We start from the raw sequence: 18,415 nt of genomic DNA, 5'->3' as shown, positions 1-18,415 counted from the left end.
CATTTTGTGTATTTGATATTTATCATTTTAAGAAAAAAAATCCTCTATACATAGTTGTTAGAAATTTATGTAGAATGGATGTTGGGACCCAATCATAAAGCTGTAAAACCATAAAGTAAGTAGTAATAAATTTTAAAAAATGAATAGGATTTGTATGAAGAAAATAGCAACACTTCATTTTAGGATCAAACAAATGAAGAGAGAGCTGTTTTTCAGAATGAAAAACCAAATAGTGTCGAACGTAGACTCTATTCAAAGTTCAAATCTGTAAAATTAATAGCAATTCTAGTCAAAATAGCTGTATTTTCTTTTGAGAAGTTTGGGAAGTTTGACAACCTGATTGTCAAATATATGTAGTAGAGTATGTGAATGAGACTATCCAGTGTAAAATTTAAAAATAAAAATAAGACCAGTATTGTTATACTATACTGTATTGCTTGCTATACTACAGTGCTGTAGTAATTAAAACACTATGCTAGTGATACAGGAATAGGGTCCAAATAAATAAAAACTGAGAAGGAAATTGTATACACATGCAAGTGTGTGTGTGCACACACACAGACACACACACAACACAAAAAGGGTTTTTTGTTTTTTGTTTTTTGTTATTTGTTTTTTGGAGACAGGGTCTCACTTTGTTGCCCAGGCTGGAGTGCAGTGGCGTGATCATGGCTCATTGCAGCCTTGACCTCCCAGGCTCAAGCAATCTTCCCACCTTAGCCTCATGAGTAGCTGGGACTATATCTGTGTGCCACTGTTTCCAACTAATTTTTGTACTTTTTGTAGATACCGGATTTTGTCATGTTCCTTAGGCTGGTCTTGAACTCCTGGGCTCAAGTGATCCTTCCACCTCAGCCTCCCGAAGAGCTGGGATTACAGGTGTTAGCCACCACGCCCAGCCTCAAAAAAGCTTTTTTTTTTTTCCTATAAAGAGCCATATATCTAAAAAGGGAAACAGATTTGACTTTATTATAATGGAATTCTGTGAGAGAAGACATTTTAACAAGATCAGACTGTCTAGTAGAAAATATTTGTAACATATAGCAAAGTTTTTTTTTTTGAGACAGAGTCTCGCTCTGTCGCCCAGGCTGGAGTGCAGTGGCGCAATCTCGGCTCACTGCAAGCTCCGCCTCCCGGGTTCACGCCATTCTCCTGCCTCAGCCTCTCCAAGTAGCTGGGACTACAGGCGCCCGCCACCACGCTCGGCTAATTTTTTGTATTTTTAGTAGAGACAGGGTTTCACCGTGGTCTCGATCTCCTGACCTCGTGATCCGCCCGCCTCGGCCTCCCAAAGTGCTGGGATTACAAGCGTGAGCCACCGCGCCTGGCCACATATAGCAAAGTTTTAACAAACATAGTAAAGACCTTCTAAAAATTAATAAAACTGAAAAAATGGGTTATAAGTACAAATAATTCAAAGAATGTACACAAATTAGTTTTCATAGAAATATGCTTAAAGATGTATGTACGAGTATGTTAATTTTAGCATTATTTGTAATACCAAATAATAATATCCCAACAAAATAGTTGGAATAATCTGAATGCTCACCAGTAGGGAAATGGTACATCTGTATTTTAGAATATTAGCAAGCTGGTTAAAAAGAATAAGATCTTTGTGACCAGGTATGGCAAAATATCCCACATTATTCATGAAACTATAGAATGATCTGTGTAGTATGATCTCCTTTACTTAACTCAGTAGGTCTGTTGTTTGTGGTAAACTTAAAATTATTTTATTTATCTTATAGGATAGTTAACCTAATATTATTAGGAACTAAAATATATCACTGTAAGAGAATAAAGACACAAATATAGAATAAAAGGAACTAAGAAAAATATTTTACATCAGATTAATTGGAAATATTGGTATGAATCCATGAGTAAATAAAGAAATATCTCTTCCCCCACCCTGTTCTGTCTATCAGAAAATATAAGAAGCATGGACAATCTCAGTAGCAATGGTTACATGCATCTTGGCTGCTAAACATGGCTCCCTATTGAAAGGATTCAAGATGTCTTAGAAAAATAGATGATCCCAGTTCTTAGGAAAACACACAGAAGCCAGAAAACAAGGAAGTGGTGAAAAACTGAGGAATTCTGTAAAAAAGAACCAACTCAAAGGAGTTCTAGTGGCCATCTCCGAAATAATGATTGCAATCACAGGCATATGTTGGAGATGTTGTGGATTCGGTTCCAGACCATCACAATAAAACAAATATTACAATAAAGTGAGTCACACACATTTTTGTTTTCCTAGTGCATATAAGTTATGTTTATACAATATTGTAGTCTGTTAAGTGTGTAATAACATGTTTAAAAAATGTATATGCCTTAGTTTAGAAATACTTTATTGCTAAAAAATGCTAATAATGATCAACTGAGTTTTTAGCGAGTTCTAATCTTTTTCCTGCTGGAGGGTCTTGACTCGATGTTGATGACTTCTTGCCAGTCAGGGTGATAGTTGCTGAAGGTTGGAGTGGCTGTGGCAATTTTTAAAAATAAGACAGCAATGAAGTTTGTTACATCAATTGATTCTTTGATGAAATATTTCTCTGTAGAATGTGATGCTGTTTAATAGTGTTTTACCGACAGCAGAAATTCTTCAAAATTGGAGGACAGTCCTCTCAAACCCAGCTGCTGCTTTGTCAACTAAGTATGTAATATTGTAAATCCTTTGTTATTGTTTCAATAATGTTCACAGCATCTTCACCAAAACTGGATTCCATCTAAAGAAATCACTTTCTTTGCTCTTTTTTTATAAGAAGCAACACCTCAGCCATTCAAATTTTGAGATTTCGGCAACTCAATCATGTTATCAGGCTCTGCTTCTAGTTCTCTTGCTATTTCTGTCACATCTGCAGTGATTTCCTCCACTGAAGTCTTGAGCTCCTCACATCCATGAGGGTTGGAATCAACTTCTTCCAGACTTCAGTTAATGCTGATGTTTTGATCTCCACTCATGAATAATGTTCTTGAAGGCATCCACATTGATGAATCCTTCCCAGAAGGCTTTCGATTTACTTTGCCCACATCTATCAGAGGAATCCCTATCTATGACAGCTATACCCTTATGAAATATATTTCTTAAATAATAAGACTTGAAAGACAAAAGGACTTCTCAATCCATGGCCTGCTGAATGGATGTTGTGTTAGCAGGCATGAAAACAACATGAGTCTTCTGGTATATCTCCATCAGAGCTCTTGGGTGACCAGGTGCATTGTCAATGAGCAATGAGTAGTATTTTGAAAGGAATCTTTTATTCTGAGCAACAGTCTCAACAGTGGACTTAAAATATTCAGCAAACCATGGTGTAAAATAGATGTGCTTTCATCAAGGCTCTGTTCTGTTTGTACTGCACAAGCCAGAGTAGATTTAGCTTACTTCTTAATGGCCCTACAATTTTTGGAATGATAAGTGATCATTGTTCCACTTGGAAGTCACCAGTAGCATTGGCTCCTAACATACTGAGTCAGCCTATCCTTTGAAGTTCGGAAGCCAGGTATTGACTTATCCTTTCTAGCTAGGAAAGTACTACATGGCTTCTTCTTCCAATAGAGAGTTATTTCATCTACATTGAAAATCTGTTGTTTAGTGTAGCCACCTTCATCAGTGATCTTAGTTAGATCTTCTAGATAACTTGCTGTAACTTCTCCATCAGCACTTGCTGCTTCATCTTATACTTTTATGGAGATAGCTTCTTTCCTCAAACCTCGTGAAATAACCTCTGCTAGCTTCAAACTTTTCTTCTGAAGCTTCCTCACCTCTCTCAGCCTTCATAGAATTGAAGAGGGGACTTTGCACTGAATTAGGCTTTGGCTTAAGGGAATACTGTGGCTGGTTTGATCTTCTGTCCAGAACACCAAACCTTTCTCCATATCAGCTTTTCCTTTTTTGACTTGGTTAACTGTTTGGCGCAAGAATCCTAGCTTTCAGCCTATCTTGGCCTTCATCATTCCTTCCTCACTAAGCTTGATTATTTCTAACTTTTGATTTAAAGTGAGTAATGTGTGACTCTTCTTTTCACTCCAACACTTAGAGGCCATTGTGGGGTTATTAAATGGACAAATTTCAATGTTGTTTTGTCTTAGGGAATAGGGAGGTCTGAGGAGAGGGAGAGAGATAGGGATTGGCTGGTGGTTGGAGCAGTCAGAACACGTGACATTTATCAACTAAGCTTGCCATCTTCTATGTTTGTGATTTGTGGTGGCCCAAAGCAGTTAAAATAGTAACATCAAAGATCACAGATCACCATAACAGATACAGTAATAATGATAAAGTTTGAAATATTGTGAGAATTACTAAAATGTGATACTGAGACACAAAGTGAGCACATGCTATTTGAAAAATTGCACCAAATAGCTTGCCGAATGCCGGGTTGCACAAACCATTATCTTGTAAAATCCACAATATCTTTGAAGTCCAATAAAATGAAATGCAGTACAATGAGGTATACCTATAATTATAAAACCTTGGATTGAAAAAAAAAATCCTTGAGTCCAGAGAGATAAGAAGAAAAGGAAGGCCCTCCTTTAGAGAATTGTAGTAGCAGTGTTAGAACTGGAAAACTGTACTGTAAACTCCAAAGAAACAATCTGTGCCAACAGCATCAATGGATGCCAAAACCTTTAGGTGTAAGAGTGCTGTGAACATGGTATGTATGCAGTGGTGCCCAATTATTCTGTAAATCTTCTATGACTACAAAGGGAAAATGTGCCTTTGCAGTAGATCTGTAGATTGCCACTTGAACTAAGTGGTCACACTTATAATGGGACAGCCTGATACCGTGTTACTTTTGTTATGATGTAATACGGAATGATGTAACCTTGGGGGTGTTCTTGCCTAATGTTTATCTACAATCCAATCAGGTTTCTAGACTTGATTTGTTTCCAAGAAATACAGGAAGTTGTGGAGTAAGTCAGAATACATTCTGGGAAGCAGTCAGACAAATCTAGGATCTGGGACATTCTATAAGAAAACTGGCCATGAGTCCTCACACATCATTGTCTTAAGAGAAAGATATGTGTGTGTGCGAGAGACTATTCTAGGACAGGCGAGACCAAAGAGATGTAACAAGCAAATGTTACACATAAATTTTCATTTGCCCTTGGATTGCTCTCTCAACCCTGAAGGCTTAAAAATAGATATCTTTGAGACACTTGAGAAAACATCAAGATACCAGCTTACCTTGTTTTTACTTTTTTTGACTAGATGTCTTAATGGTTTTATTACTTTGTAAGACTTGTTTTAAAAGATATGTTTCACTGCTCAGTATAGTCTACGATAAAATCAGTAAATATAAAATATTTGTCATTTGCCTCTCTTAAGAGGTTTGTCTCTATTGATGAAAGCTCAACTTATGTGTAACTGTCTTCCAAAGTAGCTTGCTTGGAAGGACATTCTCTGTCATCATATTCTGCTTTATTTAATAGCTGTGTAATCAGATCTACTACATCCTTGTTTATCGTTTATTAGATTACTGCTTTTAAGCCTATTTTAGTTCTTTAATCTGAGAATAACAGTTAACTCAGTTAATTTCATTAAAGCAAGATTGCCTGTAATTTTTTTATAACCTTAGAAAAGTACTGTGCCCAACAGCAAAACAAAACAAAAACCTAATTCAAAAATGGATAAAGGACTTGAACAGATATTTCTCCAAAGAAGATATAAAATGGCCAATAAACACATATGAAGAGTCTCAACACCATTAGTCATTAGGGAAATGCAAATCAAAACCACGTTTAGATACAATTTGGCTATTAGCAAAGACACAGAAAATAGCAAGGATTGGGAAGGATGTGGAGAAAATTGGAACCATGCCTGCATTGCTGGTGGGAATGTAAAATGGTACAGCTGCTATGAAAGACAGTTTACTAGTTCCTCAAAAAGTTTGATGTAGAATGATTGTATCATCCAACAATTTCACTAGGCTTATCTCCAAAAGAATTGAAAGAAGGGACACAAACTGGATAACTTATACAGCAGTGTTCATAGCAGCATTGCTCATACTAAATAAAAGATGAAAAAGGCCAAATGTCTATGAACGGATGAATGGACAAATGTGTTTATACATATAGTAGAATATTATTCAGCCATAAATACAAATGAAATTTTGGTACATGATACAACGTAGATGAACCTTGAAAACATTGTGCTAAGTGAAATAAGCTAGACAAAAAATATTGTATGATTCTACTTAGATGAGATACCCAAAGCTGGCAAACATATAAAGCTGGCAAGTATAATAGAAGTTACTAAGGCCTAAGGTGAGGGAGGAATGAGAAGTTTGCTTAATGAGTATAGAGTTTCCATTTGGAATGATGAAAAGTTCTGGAAATTAATAGTGGTGATAGTTGTACAACATTCTGAATGTACTCAGTGCTACTGAATTGTCCATTTAAAAATGGCTAAAATGGTACATTTTATGATACAAACATATTTTTAAAGTAAAAGTTTGTATTTTGATGTTATTTGTGAAAAATATCTTCACTAACAAAATTTTTGTTTCTTGTTTCATTGCTCCCTCTTTGAAAATGTATTAAAAATTATATGCATTTTGAAATATTACAGCTATATAAATGAAAAAGAGTGTCAGTAAATAATTTTAGCTCAGTACTCTCATATCATGTTATTTATTGTCCTTTCTGTTTCACATTAAGTTATAGAGAGTCAGCAATTTAAATTCGCAGATTAAAAAACACTTTCTGCTTTTGGCCCTATAGAAATAAACCAAACTGGAAAAGGTGTCATGTTTCCTAGATTGTGGACACAGAAAAAGAAGAGATCAAAAGGATAGTAGATAGTTATTGACCTGATCATATTTAAGAATACTCCAAAAATGCAAAAATGTTAAGAAGCAAAACTGGGAAATACGGGGATGATATATGAAAAATTCAAATGACAAATATGCAGTGGTTGAGTATTTATGGTTTTTTTTGGGGTTTACTATTTTTTTCCCCCAAATTTAATGGATCCTCTTTTAAATACTTCTACTGGATTCTCTTTAGATGATGCTGCAACTGGATTGAGACATTTTCATTGTTTGGCTTTGTAAGATTTCCAAATGCATATAGTTGTTAAAATACGTGTTCAATGAGGGTGGAAGGAAACACACAAAAATAGAAGTATGTCACTCTGGTAAGAGATGATAGGTCCGATGACTGCTAATACTCTTCCAAATGGCCTTATTTGGATTCTTCTTAGAACTTTTATATTTTTCTATTATTGACCTACCCCTTTGGAACTAGAGTCCCATTGTCAAGAACTGTGAAGAATCTGACATTTTACCCTACTTGCAAGCTAGCAGTTACTCAGTTGTAGTTTTATGGATGGTGGTTAAAGATATGAGACTCCTGAGTTGGAGTTGAAGGACAATTTATTAGTGCAGCAAGCAGTAGCAGGGACCAGAGTATTAGCTTGCTTTTTTTTTTTTTTTTGCCGGTTTTCCAAGCCCTGGTTCCCATATAGCAGCGTGAAGAGGAGGGCTACATGATGCTTATACATACTGTGGATTGCATAACAGATGCGGAATCCTCAGCTTCTTACAGAACCTGAATAGTAGTGTATAATAGGAAGTAAGAATGCCTTTCTTTGCTTTGGAGCAAGATATTATCTTTGTCTCCCAACACTATTGCTGTAAAAGTATCCTCAAAAGGATAGTGCAGACCAAAAGGGTAGTGAGTGTCTTGCTCCTAAGAGGTGCAGAAACATGAGAGTCTCATAGAAAATTGTCTCCCAATCATATTTTCTGCTCATTTCTATACTATTTTGTTTTAAGGCAAATTTTTTTTAATGAGTATACCACTATGAGTTATCTGACAGAAGATAGTGAAGTATCTTTTCAAATAGTTAGCTGGCTTTTAAAATCAGGTTATTTGCTTTCTTGTTGTTGAGTTTGAGAGTCCTTTCTTGATTCCGGGTACAGTTCTTTGTCAGATATGTGATTTGCAAGTATTTTCTCTGAGTCTGTGACCTGTCTTTTCATATTCTTCAATCTCTTACAGAACAAAAGTTTCTAATTTTGATTACTATCAGGTTTTTCTCTTATGAATTGTCTTAGGAACTTTTTGGTTGTTGAAAATCACAGAGTTTTTTTCTTTGTTTTGTCCAGATGTTGTATTATTTTGTGTTTTACATTTAGATCTGTGATCTGTCTTGCATTACCTTTTGTTTGTGTAAGTTATGAGGTAGAGTTCAGGTTCATTGTTTTTGCATATGGATATTTACTTGTTCTAGCACTATTTGTTGAAGAGACTATCTTTTCCTTCAGTGAATTGCCTTTTTACCTTTGTCAAAAATCAATTGCCCTTATTTGTAAGTATATTTTGCTGGATTTATTATTCTGTTCTGTTGATTTCTGTGTGTCCTCTTGCTAATACATCATTGCCTTAAATAGTAACAGTTTTATAGTAGTTATTGAAATTAGTGGTCTCCAATTTTGTTCTTTTTCTGAATTGTTTTGGATATTATAGTACCTTTGCATTTTCTTTATAAATTAAGAATCAGCTTGTTGATAGCTACAAAGATACTTTGAGATTTTGATTAGTATTTAATGTACGTGTCAATCTGAGGAGACTGACATTTTACCAATATTGAGCCTTCCAATCCATGAATATAGTTATTTTTCCGTTTTTTAGGTCTTTGATTATTTTCATCAGTGCTTTATAGTTTTCAGCATACAGATCCTGCACATATTTTGTGGAACTATATCTTTTTCGGATGCTATTGTGAGTGCTGCCGCTTTAAAAATTTTTGATTTACTAACTTATTGCTGAGATATAAAAATATGGTCGATTTTTACATATTGATTTTGTATTCCACTTGTTAAAATCATAATCATAAAACCCTTTGTTTTTTCTATATAGACAACATGCTTTTGAATAAAGGCAGTTTTACAAAATTTCATTTTAAATTTGTATGCCTTTTATTTCCTTTCTTAATTGCGCTTGCTAGAGCTTTCCAGGACAATGCTGAATAGAAGTGGTAAAAACACATCTTTGCTTTGTTCCTGGTCTTTTATTACTCTTTTATTATTACTGTTATCTTTAGAGATGGGGTCTTGCTCAGTTGTGAAGGCTGGAGTGCACCAGTATGATCATAGCTCACTGCAGCCTCAAACTGTTGGGCCCAAGTGGTCTTCCTGCCCCACCTTCCTGAGTAGCTGGGATTACAGGCATGTGCCATCATGCCTGGCTAAGTTTTTTATTTTTTGTGGAGATGAGGTCTTGCTGTGTTCACAGGCTGGTCTTGAACTCCAGCCTCAAGTGATCCTCCCACTTGTACTTGGATTGCAGGCATTAGCCACCACACTCTTATTATTATTAATAAATAAATAAATAAATATTTATTTATTTATTGAGACAGAGTCTTGCTCTGTCAGCCAGGATGGAGTGCAATGGCACAATCTCTGGTCACTCAACCTCTGCTTTCTGGGTTCAAGTGATTCTCCCACTTCAGCCTCCTGAGTAGCTGGGATTACTGGCGTTTGCTACCATGCTGGGCGTGGTGGCTCACGCCTGTAATACCAGCACTTTGGGAGGCCAAGACAGGCAGAACATGAGGTCGGGAGATCGAGACCATCCTGGCTAACATGGTGGAACCCCGTCTCTACTAAAAATACAAAAATTAGCTGGGCATGGTGGCGTGCGCCAGTAGTCCCAGCTACTTGAGAGGCTGAGGCAGGAGAATCACTTGAACCTGGGAGGTGGAGGTTGCAGTGAGCCAAGATTGCACTATTGCACTCCAGCCTGGCAACAGTGAGACTCCATCTAAAAAAAAAAAAAAAAAAAAAAAATTATAGGGTGAAGTTTTAAAAAGACCTTTGAAAGATACAAGATAATAGGATTCAATTCTGTATAAGGTAAACTGTTGATTTGTACTAGTTTGATTTGTGAAATATTACAGTTAGGCTAAATCAAATAGGTGATGGGTAATTTGAGAATTGATTTCTAATGCTTTGTCCTAGATCATTCAAAATCTGATGTTCACATAATTACTTAGAACTCTTGACTAGTTGTGCTTTTTAAAAACCTTTACCAGGCTGACTACAACTTTTCTACCACCATAATTAAAATTGAAAACAAAAGAATTAGTCTCTTAGGAAAATAATATACGAACACTATCTAAACATGCTAGATTTAAAAATATTTACATGGTTAGAATTCATGAACAGTCTTCATTAGACTTACTGCTGAATGACCAGCATACAGTCGCTGAATTCATTGTGCATCTTTTGTTTTAAGGGGAGATTGTTTTGCTTATGTCTTTGCAGTCTTCTCTGAGATCTTTAATGTTAGTAGAAATTATAAAGTTTGGTTAATTTTCCTAATAAGCCTTTATCTGATTCTGTGGGCTATTTAGATTTGGGATGGGAACTGTTGTCTTAATTTGGTCACTATTGGCTCTTGGCTTCAAAGTGGACCCTAAACTATATTCCTAGTCTGTCTAGTATTTGTCTTTTTTTTGCTGAGATATGTGACCCCTGGGGAGGTTTCCCTTATTTTCAGTAAGTTAATCTTTCTCTTTTAGGACGAAAAGACACATTTCTCATAAGGGACGGGTTTTTTCCTTTTTTGTTCTAGAGTGCCTCTCAAATTAACAATTTTGTTCATATCAAAAGTTGCCCATAATGATCACTGTAAGTCTCAAGTTACTCTTGGTGAAAACATGCCATTTAGAAAGATAAGTATCTGAATTGGAAGAAGCATGTTTCATGCTTGGAGAGGTTGTGGAGTTAGACTGACTTAAAAAGTCAGTTTTGTGCAGCCTGGGCAACATAACAAGACCCAGTTTCTATGGAAAATAAAAAAAAAAAATTAGGCAGGCGTGGTGGTACCCACCTGTAGTCCTAGCTACTCCAGAGGCTGAGGCGGATTGCTTGAGCCCAGGAGTTTGAGGCTGTGGTGAGCTATGATCATGTCACTGCACTTCAGCCTGGGCAAAAGAGTAAGACCTCATCTTTTAAAATGTATATACAGGTTTTTCTTCAAAAGATTCCAAAGGTACCGCTTTAAAAGATGTAAGATTTTCTAAGCAACAGGGCCAAGTACTTTGCTTTGAAGTTTTTATGAATGCCTGCCTTGGCTATCTGGTTGCTTTTGAAATCAACATCTTACTAAGCTATTAATGCTTTTAAAATGTGTGAAGAATTACATATTTGTAAATTTAACTTGAGTCTGTCTAGGAAAGCATTAGCAAGACTTTGTTTTTGTTTTTGGAGACAGTCTTGCTTTATCGCCCAGCCTGGAGTGCAGTGCAGGTCACTGCTCACTGTAGCCTTCACCTCCTGGGCTCAAGCTATCTTCCCACCTCAGCCTCCTGAGTAGCTGGGACCACAGGTGTACATCACCACACCCAGCTAAGTAAAAAAATGTATTTTTCATAGAGACAGGGTGTCCCTATGTTGCCAGGCTGGGCATTAGCAAGATTTTACAGGAAATTTTTTATACCATTAGTAGAAAATAATAAGGAATCCCTTGCTGGTAAAATTTATATTGAAACTACCCTTAAACATATTTATATAAAATGACCAGAGATATTTAATTTACCTTTATATAATAAATAGAAATAAATTGAAATACATTATTAGGAAATTCAGATTTTTAAATTAGTAAATTACATATTAGTGTGATGGCTTAAAGTTATTGAGAGGTAATTTTTCATCTTTGATTAGAAAAACTTAAAAATTGTAGTATAATTTACATACACAAAGTATATATGAGCTTTTTATATTGATGAACTTTACAAAGTGAACACACTTTTGTAACCACAACCCAGATCAAGATATCAGCTTCTCAGAAGCTTCCCTGTGTCTGTCATATTCCTTTACATGAAAGGTAACTAATATTCTGACTTTGTAATTAGAGATTAGCTTGGCTTTTTTTTTGAATTTTTATAAATAAATCATAAAGTATATAAGACTGTATGATATATAAGTTTTTTTAAACTGGCTTCTTTCCCACAGCAGTATGTTTTTGAGATGGATATTTGGCTTACAGCATTTTTCATTTTCACTGAGGTTTAGGGTTTCATTGTGTGAATATACTTAGTTTATTTCTCTCTTCTGCTGATGGACATTCAAATTATATCAATTTTGGGTTCTTACAAATAATGCAGCTGTGATAATTCTTGTACTTTTTTTTGTGTATATATGTACACATTTCCATTGAGTGTATGCTCAGGAGTAGTATCACTTAGTCTTTGGGTTTATCTTCAGCTTTAGTAGATACTTCCAAACAGTTTCCCATACTGTTTGTATTATATTATTATACATTTTTACCTGCAATATTTTAGAATGTCAGTTGCTACAGATTTTTGCTTACACTTGCTTGGTATTGTCTTTTTTTAGATAAAAGTTAGTCATTTTGGAGGGTAGTAGTATGTCTTTGTGAAGTTTTGTTTGGTCTTTAGCCTATCTTAAAAATCGGTTTGTCTTTTTTGATGAGTTGAAGTATTTTTAAAGAATATATTTTGGGTATGAGTCTTTAGTGGAACATGTGCATTGCTAATATTTTCTCCTACACTGTAGCTTGCATTTTCATTTTTAATTTATTTAATTTTTATTAATTTTCTTTTTTAAGAGACAGGGTCTCGCTCTGTCACCGAGGCTGGAGTGCAGTGGCCTTATCATAGCTTATTTGCAGCCTCGAACTCTTGGGCTCAAGCAGTCCTCCTGCTTCAGCCTTCTGAGTAGCTGGGACTGCAGGTTATGTGCCACCACACCTGGGTAATTTTTAAATTTTTTTGTAGAGGCAGAATCTCACTATGTTGCCCACACTAATCTCGGACTCCTGGCCTCAAGCAGTCCTCCTGCCTGGGTCTCCCAAAATGCTGGGATTAGAGGTGTGAGCCACTGCGCCAGTCATTTCCTTCTTTCCCTCTTTCTCTCTTTCTCTCTTCCTGTCTCCTTCCTTCCTTCCTTCCTTCCTTCCTTCCTTCTTCTCCCTCCTCCTCCCTCTTCCTCCTCCTCCTCTCCCTTCCTCCTCCCCTTCCTCCTCCTCTCCCTTCCTCTTCCCTCCCACCTTCCCTCCTTCCCTCCCTCCTTCCCTCCTTCCTTCCTTCCCTCCCTCCTTCCTTCCCTCTTTCCTTCCCTCCTTCCTTCCCTCCTTCCCTTTTTCCTTCCTTCCTTCCCTCCTTCCCTCCTTCCTTCCCTCCTTCCCTCCTTCCTTCCCTCCTTCCTTCCCTCCTTCCCTCCTTGCTTCCCTCCTTCCTTCCCTCCTTCCCTCCCTCCCTTTAATTGTAATGAAATTTTTTTTTGTAATGAAACTCAGTTTTTTTTTCTGTGCTGTGTATTAAATCTGTGCCTAAATATCATGACAGTATTTATCTTGTCACTATATAAGCTTTATTATTTAAAATTTTATATATAGGTCTCTAATATACCTTGTTTTTTTTCCCACCTTTTCTATGGCTTGTGGATAGATGTTATTCATTTTACTGATTTTGATTTTAACAGTAGTAGTCATAGAAAATCTATTAATGTGGCTTACTCATGAGAAAACATTTTTATTTTTATATGTGATATTATAATTTCTAGTATGGCAACATTTTCTGCTAGTTATGATACGTGATTTTTACTCTGGCGATTCTTTAAGAGGAATTTAAAAACAGCTTTATTCCTGACTTTAGAGAAGGCAGTCAGTTTTACTTAATAAGTCATTTTATGTCTTATTTCTTATGTTTTGTTTTTGAGAAGTCATACTGGTAGTTTAAAAATACTGGGTTTTATCATCAAATGCAGCTACAATATTTAAGCAGATGACTTAATCTCCGTGAGGCATGAGGTGATTAAAAAATGTATGTATATGCTTTTTCAAATACAGAGTAAATTGCCTGGCAGACAAGAAGAGCTTCATAAATATTATTTAGTGCTTTTTATTCTAGATTTTTGAAATAAATTGGACTTGAGACTTGATGGAAAGGATTTGTACTATAAGTTTATTATAAAATTATTAACCGCTAGCTTTTGTAAATAGTAAAATTGATTTGCCCATTATACATCTTTTTGTTATGCATAAAATATTTTAATTTTACCAACATAGGATGGATTTTTAAATGCTTCCTCATGTTAATTTTTTAATAAACATGGAATGAATACTGTGTGAAATATTTTCCCACTTCATCGGCTCTGTTTTAACTCTGTAGACTCTGTAGTTAGATTGTCTAGATGCCACTTAAAAGATGGTAACTAGATACCAGAATGTGTTACATTGTATGTTGATTGTCAGGAAGAACTGAATGCATGAATGCTTCCCCAAGATATTGTTAGCATGCCGTTGTCTTGATCTATAATTTTTTGTCTAAGTTGTGATAGAGCTCATTCTTTACATGGTCTAGTAAATTCAGCCAATGTCTTTATAATTCATTAGCATCTCTATATATTACCTATAAAATTTAAATTATAAGGCTATGAAAAAATTGTTTCATATGTATAATATGCCAAAGTTTTAGCATATGGTTTGGATTTTAAACTGTTTTACTGAAACAAATTACCCTCATTAAATGGAATTCTTGGGTAGACATTACAGAGTAGGTGTAACTCTGAAGTTGAAAATGGTTTCATCTTCTTTTTAAAAAAATTTTATTATATAGGGAATCTCAACCACCAGCAGGATTTTAAAAAGGCTATTTAAGTATTTGGTAAGTAAATATTCTCCATGTTAAATATTTTGCATGTTACTTAAGTTTACACATATGCTACATGAATGACATTTACAATAGTGAGTGTAAATTACAGTTATAATTAATATTTTAAATTTTACTTGGTTACTAGAATTTTTGTCTCCTTAAACCTATTCCAATCCTTTTCTCTCTTGTTCTTTATGTTGTGTCCAGAAATTCTTTCAGTGTACAGCCTTAATATTAAGAGTTCAAGGAAAGAAATGGTTTTAGTGAGCAGGAATACTAATACTTTATGAATAAAACAAGATTTCCCCTACTTGAGATTTTGTAGTATTTCTTTTTTGTGAAAACACTAATACAGATTTCTTTAGCCATCCATTGCTTGACTCCTCCTTGTATTTAGGTCCTGTTTGCTGCAGCATGCCAACATGAACCGAATACTGTGATTAGGGTCTATGCATTTCCTATTTAGATTATTCTTTGTTCCAAGATTAAAATATGAAAAATTTTGTAGGTGTCTGTAGTTAAGAATTTCATAAACTTATGATTTCATAGATAAAGCTTTTACTTTTTTATTTTTGAGTAAAGGTAGGTAAGTCAATCTCAGAATGTATTTTACTTCAACTACATAGTATTTTATACCTGTATACTGTGGTGATTTTATAGATATAAAATGCTTTGGTTAATCATAATAGATTTTAAAGCTATTAAATATGCTTCAAAATGGGAAAGAAGTGCTGAGACATTACATAATGAGGTGTCATAATATAGACTTTTGGTTGTTTTTAATATAGTCAATAACAGATTATTAAGGAGGAATTATTTAGTGATAAGCATTGGCTTCTTTTATTACACTTTTTAATGTGTTTGAAACAGCAAATATTTGACCAAATTATTTTTCTTAAATTTTATAGTAACTACAGTAGATGCCTAAATGTTCAACAATTATACTGTTCTGTTTACTGTACATTTGTAATAAATATAAATACTTTTAGGAGCAAATGATGCCACAGAGATCTCTTAAACAGATTTTTACTACTTTAGAAGGTGGTAACTGATTTCTGGAGTTGTATTAAGTAGAAAAGAGTAACTTACTGTCATTTTTTTCCCTATTGATGCGTATATTTGAGTTAGAGGGAAGCAGTCATCTTTGCATTATGTACTTATCATGTAGATTTCATCTTAGCAAATTTATTAATTTTAGTGACAGTTTTGTCGAGATGAAATTTACATACCAGGAGATTTCATCTTTAAGTGTACAATTCAGTGATATTTTAATATATTCATCAAGTTGTGCAACCACCAGTACTGTGTAATCTTAGGTTACTTTCATCATCTTTCTTCTGGACACCCTCTATCACCCAGCCCTAGGCCACCACTAATATACTTTCTGTTTGTATAGATTTGCCTATTCTGGGCATTTTATAAAAACAGAATCATACAATATTTGTCCTTTTGTGTCTGGCTTCTTTCATTTAGCATGATATTTAAAGCTTCACTCCTGTTGTAGCATGTATCACTGTTTCATTCATTTTTGTGGCTGAATATTTCTTTGTATATCATTTGTGTATTCATCAGTTAATGAGTTGTATCCACTTCTTTTTTTGGCTATTAGGAACACTTTCCTATGAACATTCTTATATAAGTTTTGTGTAGATATGTTTTTGAGTATATATGGATGGGGTAGGATTGCTGGATAATATAGTAACTGTGTGTAACTCTTTGAGGAACTGTCAAAATGGCTGTACCATTTTACAATGCCACCAACAATGTATGAGGATTGTAATTTCTTCACGACCTCATAAACACTCATTGTCAGTCTTTTGTATTTCAGCCATTCTAGTAGGTATGAAGTTGTATCTCATTGTGATTTTGATTTTGATAATGACTAATGATAAGCATCATTTCACATGCTTATTGACCATATATCTTCTTTGGAGAAACATCTGTTCAACTCCTTTGCCCATTAAAAAAAGGATTATCTTTTTAATGTTGAATATTGTAAACATTCTTTATATATTCTGGAAACTAGTCCCTTATCACATACATGATTTGCAAATATTTTCTCCTATGGATTATCTCTTTTATGATGGTGTCCTTTGAAGCAGAAAAGTTTTAATTTTGAAGTTCAGCTGATCTGTTTTTTGTTGCTTGTTCTTTTGGTGTTATATTGCAGATTTGTTTTTAAATAAATACTCACTGATAGCCTGGGTCTATGACAAAGTTTTAATTGTCATAGAACTACGAAAAAGCATTGGCATTTCTTGTGTTTGACAGTCAAAGCCCAAAGGAGGCAATTATCCTTGTATTTGTGCTTCAATTCCTCAGCTAATTGTTTTAAGCAAAACCTTATGTTTTGATCCCATGTGTTACTGTGAAAATATTAGCTGTGTGTGATATGTTTATTGATATTAGTCTTGTGAATTTATGTTTAGTTTTTTTTGGATTGAAGAAGGGAGGGGCCATCCTTAATAGATGTTTTAGTCCGTTCTCACGCTGCTAATAAAGACATATACCCAAGACTGGGTAGTTTATAAAGGAAAGAGGCTTAGTTGACTCACTGTACCTCAGGGCTGGAGAGGCCTCAGGAATCTTATAGTTGTGGCAGAAGGGAAAGCAAACACATGGTGACAGCAAGGATAAGTGCAGAGTGAATTGGGGGAAAAGCCCCTTATAAAACCATCAGATCTTGTGTGAACTCAGTCACTGTTATGAGAACAGCATGGAGGTCATCATCCCCATGATTCAATTACCTTGCACTGGGTGCCACCACAACACGTGGGGATTGTGAGAACTACAGTTCAAGATGAGATTTGGGTTTGGACACAGCCAAACCATATCAATAGTTTATTATGACAATTACTGCATATTTTATTTCATAGCTTAAGAAACCATTGCTTTTTAGACTAAGGATTATCAGATTCTTATTTTGCTTGTGAAGAAGGAATAGAGTTTGATAATCTCACTGATTTTAATCTTGTACAGATTATTATTATTATTTTTTTGAGACAGAGTCTCGCTCTTTCGCCCAGGCCAGAGTACAGTGGCGCGATCTCGGCTCACTGCCAGCTCTGCCTCCCGGGTTCACTCCATTCTCCTGCCTCAGCCTCCCGAGTAGCTGGGACTACAGGTGCCCGCCACCGTGCCTGGCTAATGTGTTGTATTTTTAGTAGAGACGGGGTGTCACCATCTTAGCGAGGATGGTCTCGATCTCCTGACCTCGTGATCCGCCTGCCTCGGCCTCCCAAAGTTCTGGGATTACAGGTGTGAGCCACCACGCCCGGCCCAGATTATTTTTAAGCAATGATATTTTGGTGTTTTTGTAAACTTCTGTATGGAATATGTAAGTTTTTCCTCTATTAAGTAAATGTCTTTAATTTTTTTTTTTTTTTGAAATGGAGTCTCGCTCTGTTGCCCAGGCTGGAGGGCAGTGGCACAATCTTGGCTCACTGCAACCTCTGCCTCCTGGGTTCAAGTGATTCTTGTGCCCGAGCCTCCTGAGTAGCTGCGATTAGAGGCGTGTGCCACCAAACCTGACTAATTTTTGTACTTTTAGAAGACACGGGGTTTCACCATGTTGGTCAGGCTGGTCTCGAACTGTGACCTCAGGTGACCACCCGCCTCTGCCTCCCAAAGTGCTGGGATTACAGGCATGAGCCACTGCGCCCAGCCAGTGTCTTTAATTTTTAAGGTACCAATTTAGTTCCTTATTTTTTATCGTTATGTGATGTTATGTGATCAGTTGAAGGTGTATTTCATGTATTTTGGCCTATAATGTTGTCTAGTTTAGTTTCTGGA

The 18,415-nt window shown here is 35.6% G+C and overlaps 1 protein-coding gene across 4 annotated transcripts in view; it reads left to right on the top strand.

Annotated features, from left to right (window-relative positions):
- FBXW7 (F-box and WD repeat domain containing 7) overlaps positions 1-18,415 on the top strand; it is a 224,941-nt gene that overhangs the window by 51,700 nt on the left and 154,826 nt on the right. The gene's annotated exons all lie outside the window — the stretch shown is intronic.

The sequence above is a fragment of the Hylobates moloch genome, unplaced genomic scaffold (genome assembly GCF_009828535.3).
Source record: "Hylobates moloch isolate HMO894 unplaced genomic scaffold, HMol_V3 SCAFFOLD_3, whole genome shotgun sequence".
NCBI lineage: Eukaryota > Metazoa > Chordata > Mammalia > Primates > Hylobatidae > Hylobates > Hylobates moloch.
This window is presented reverse-complemented; position numbering and strand designations above follow the sequence as displayed.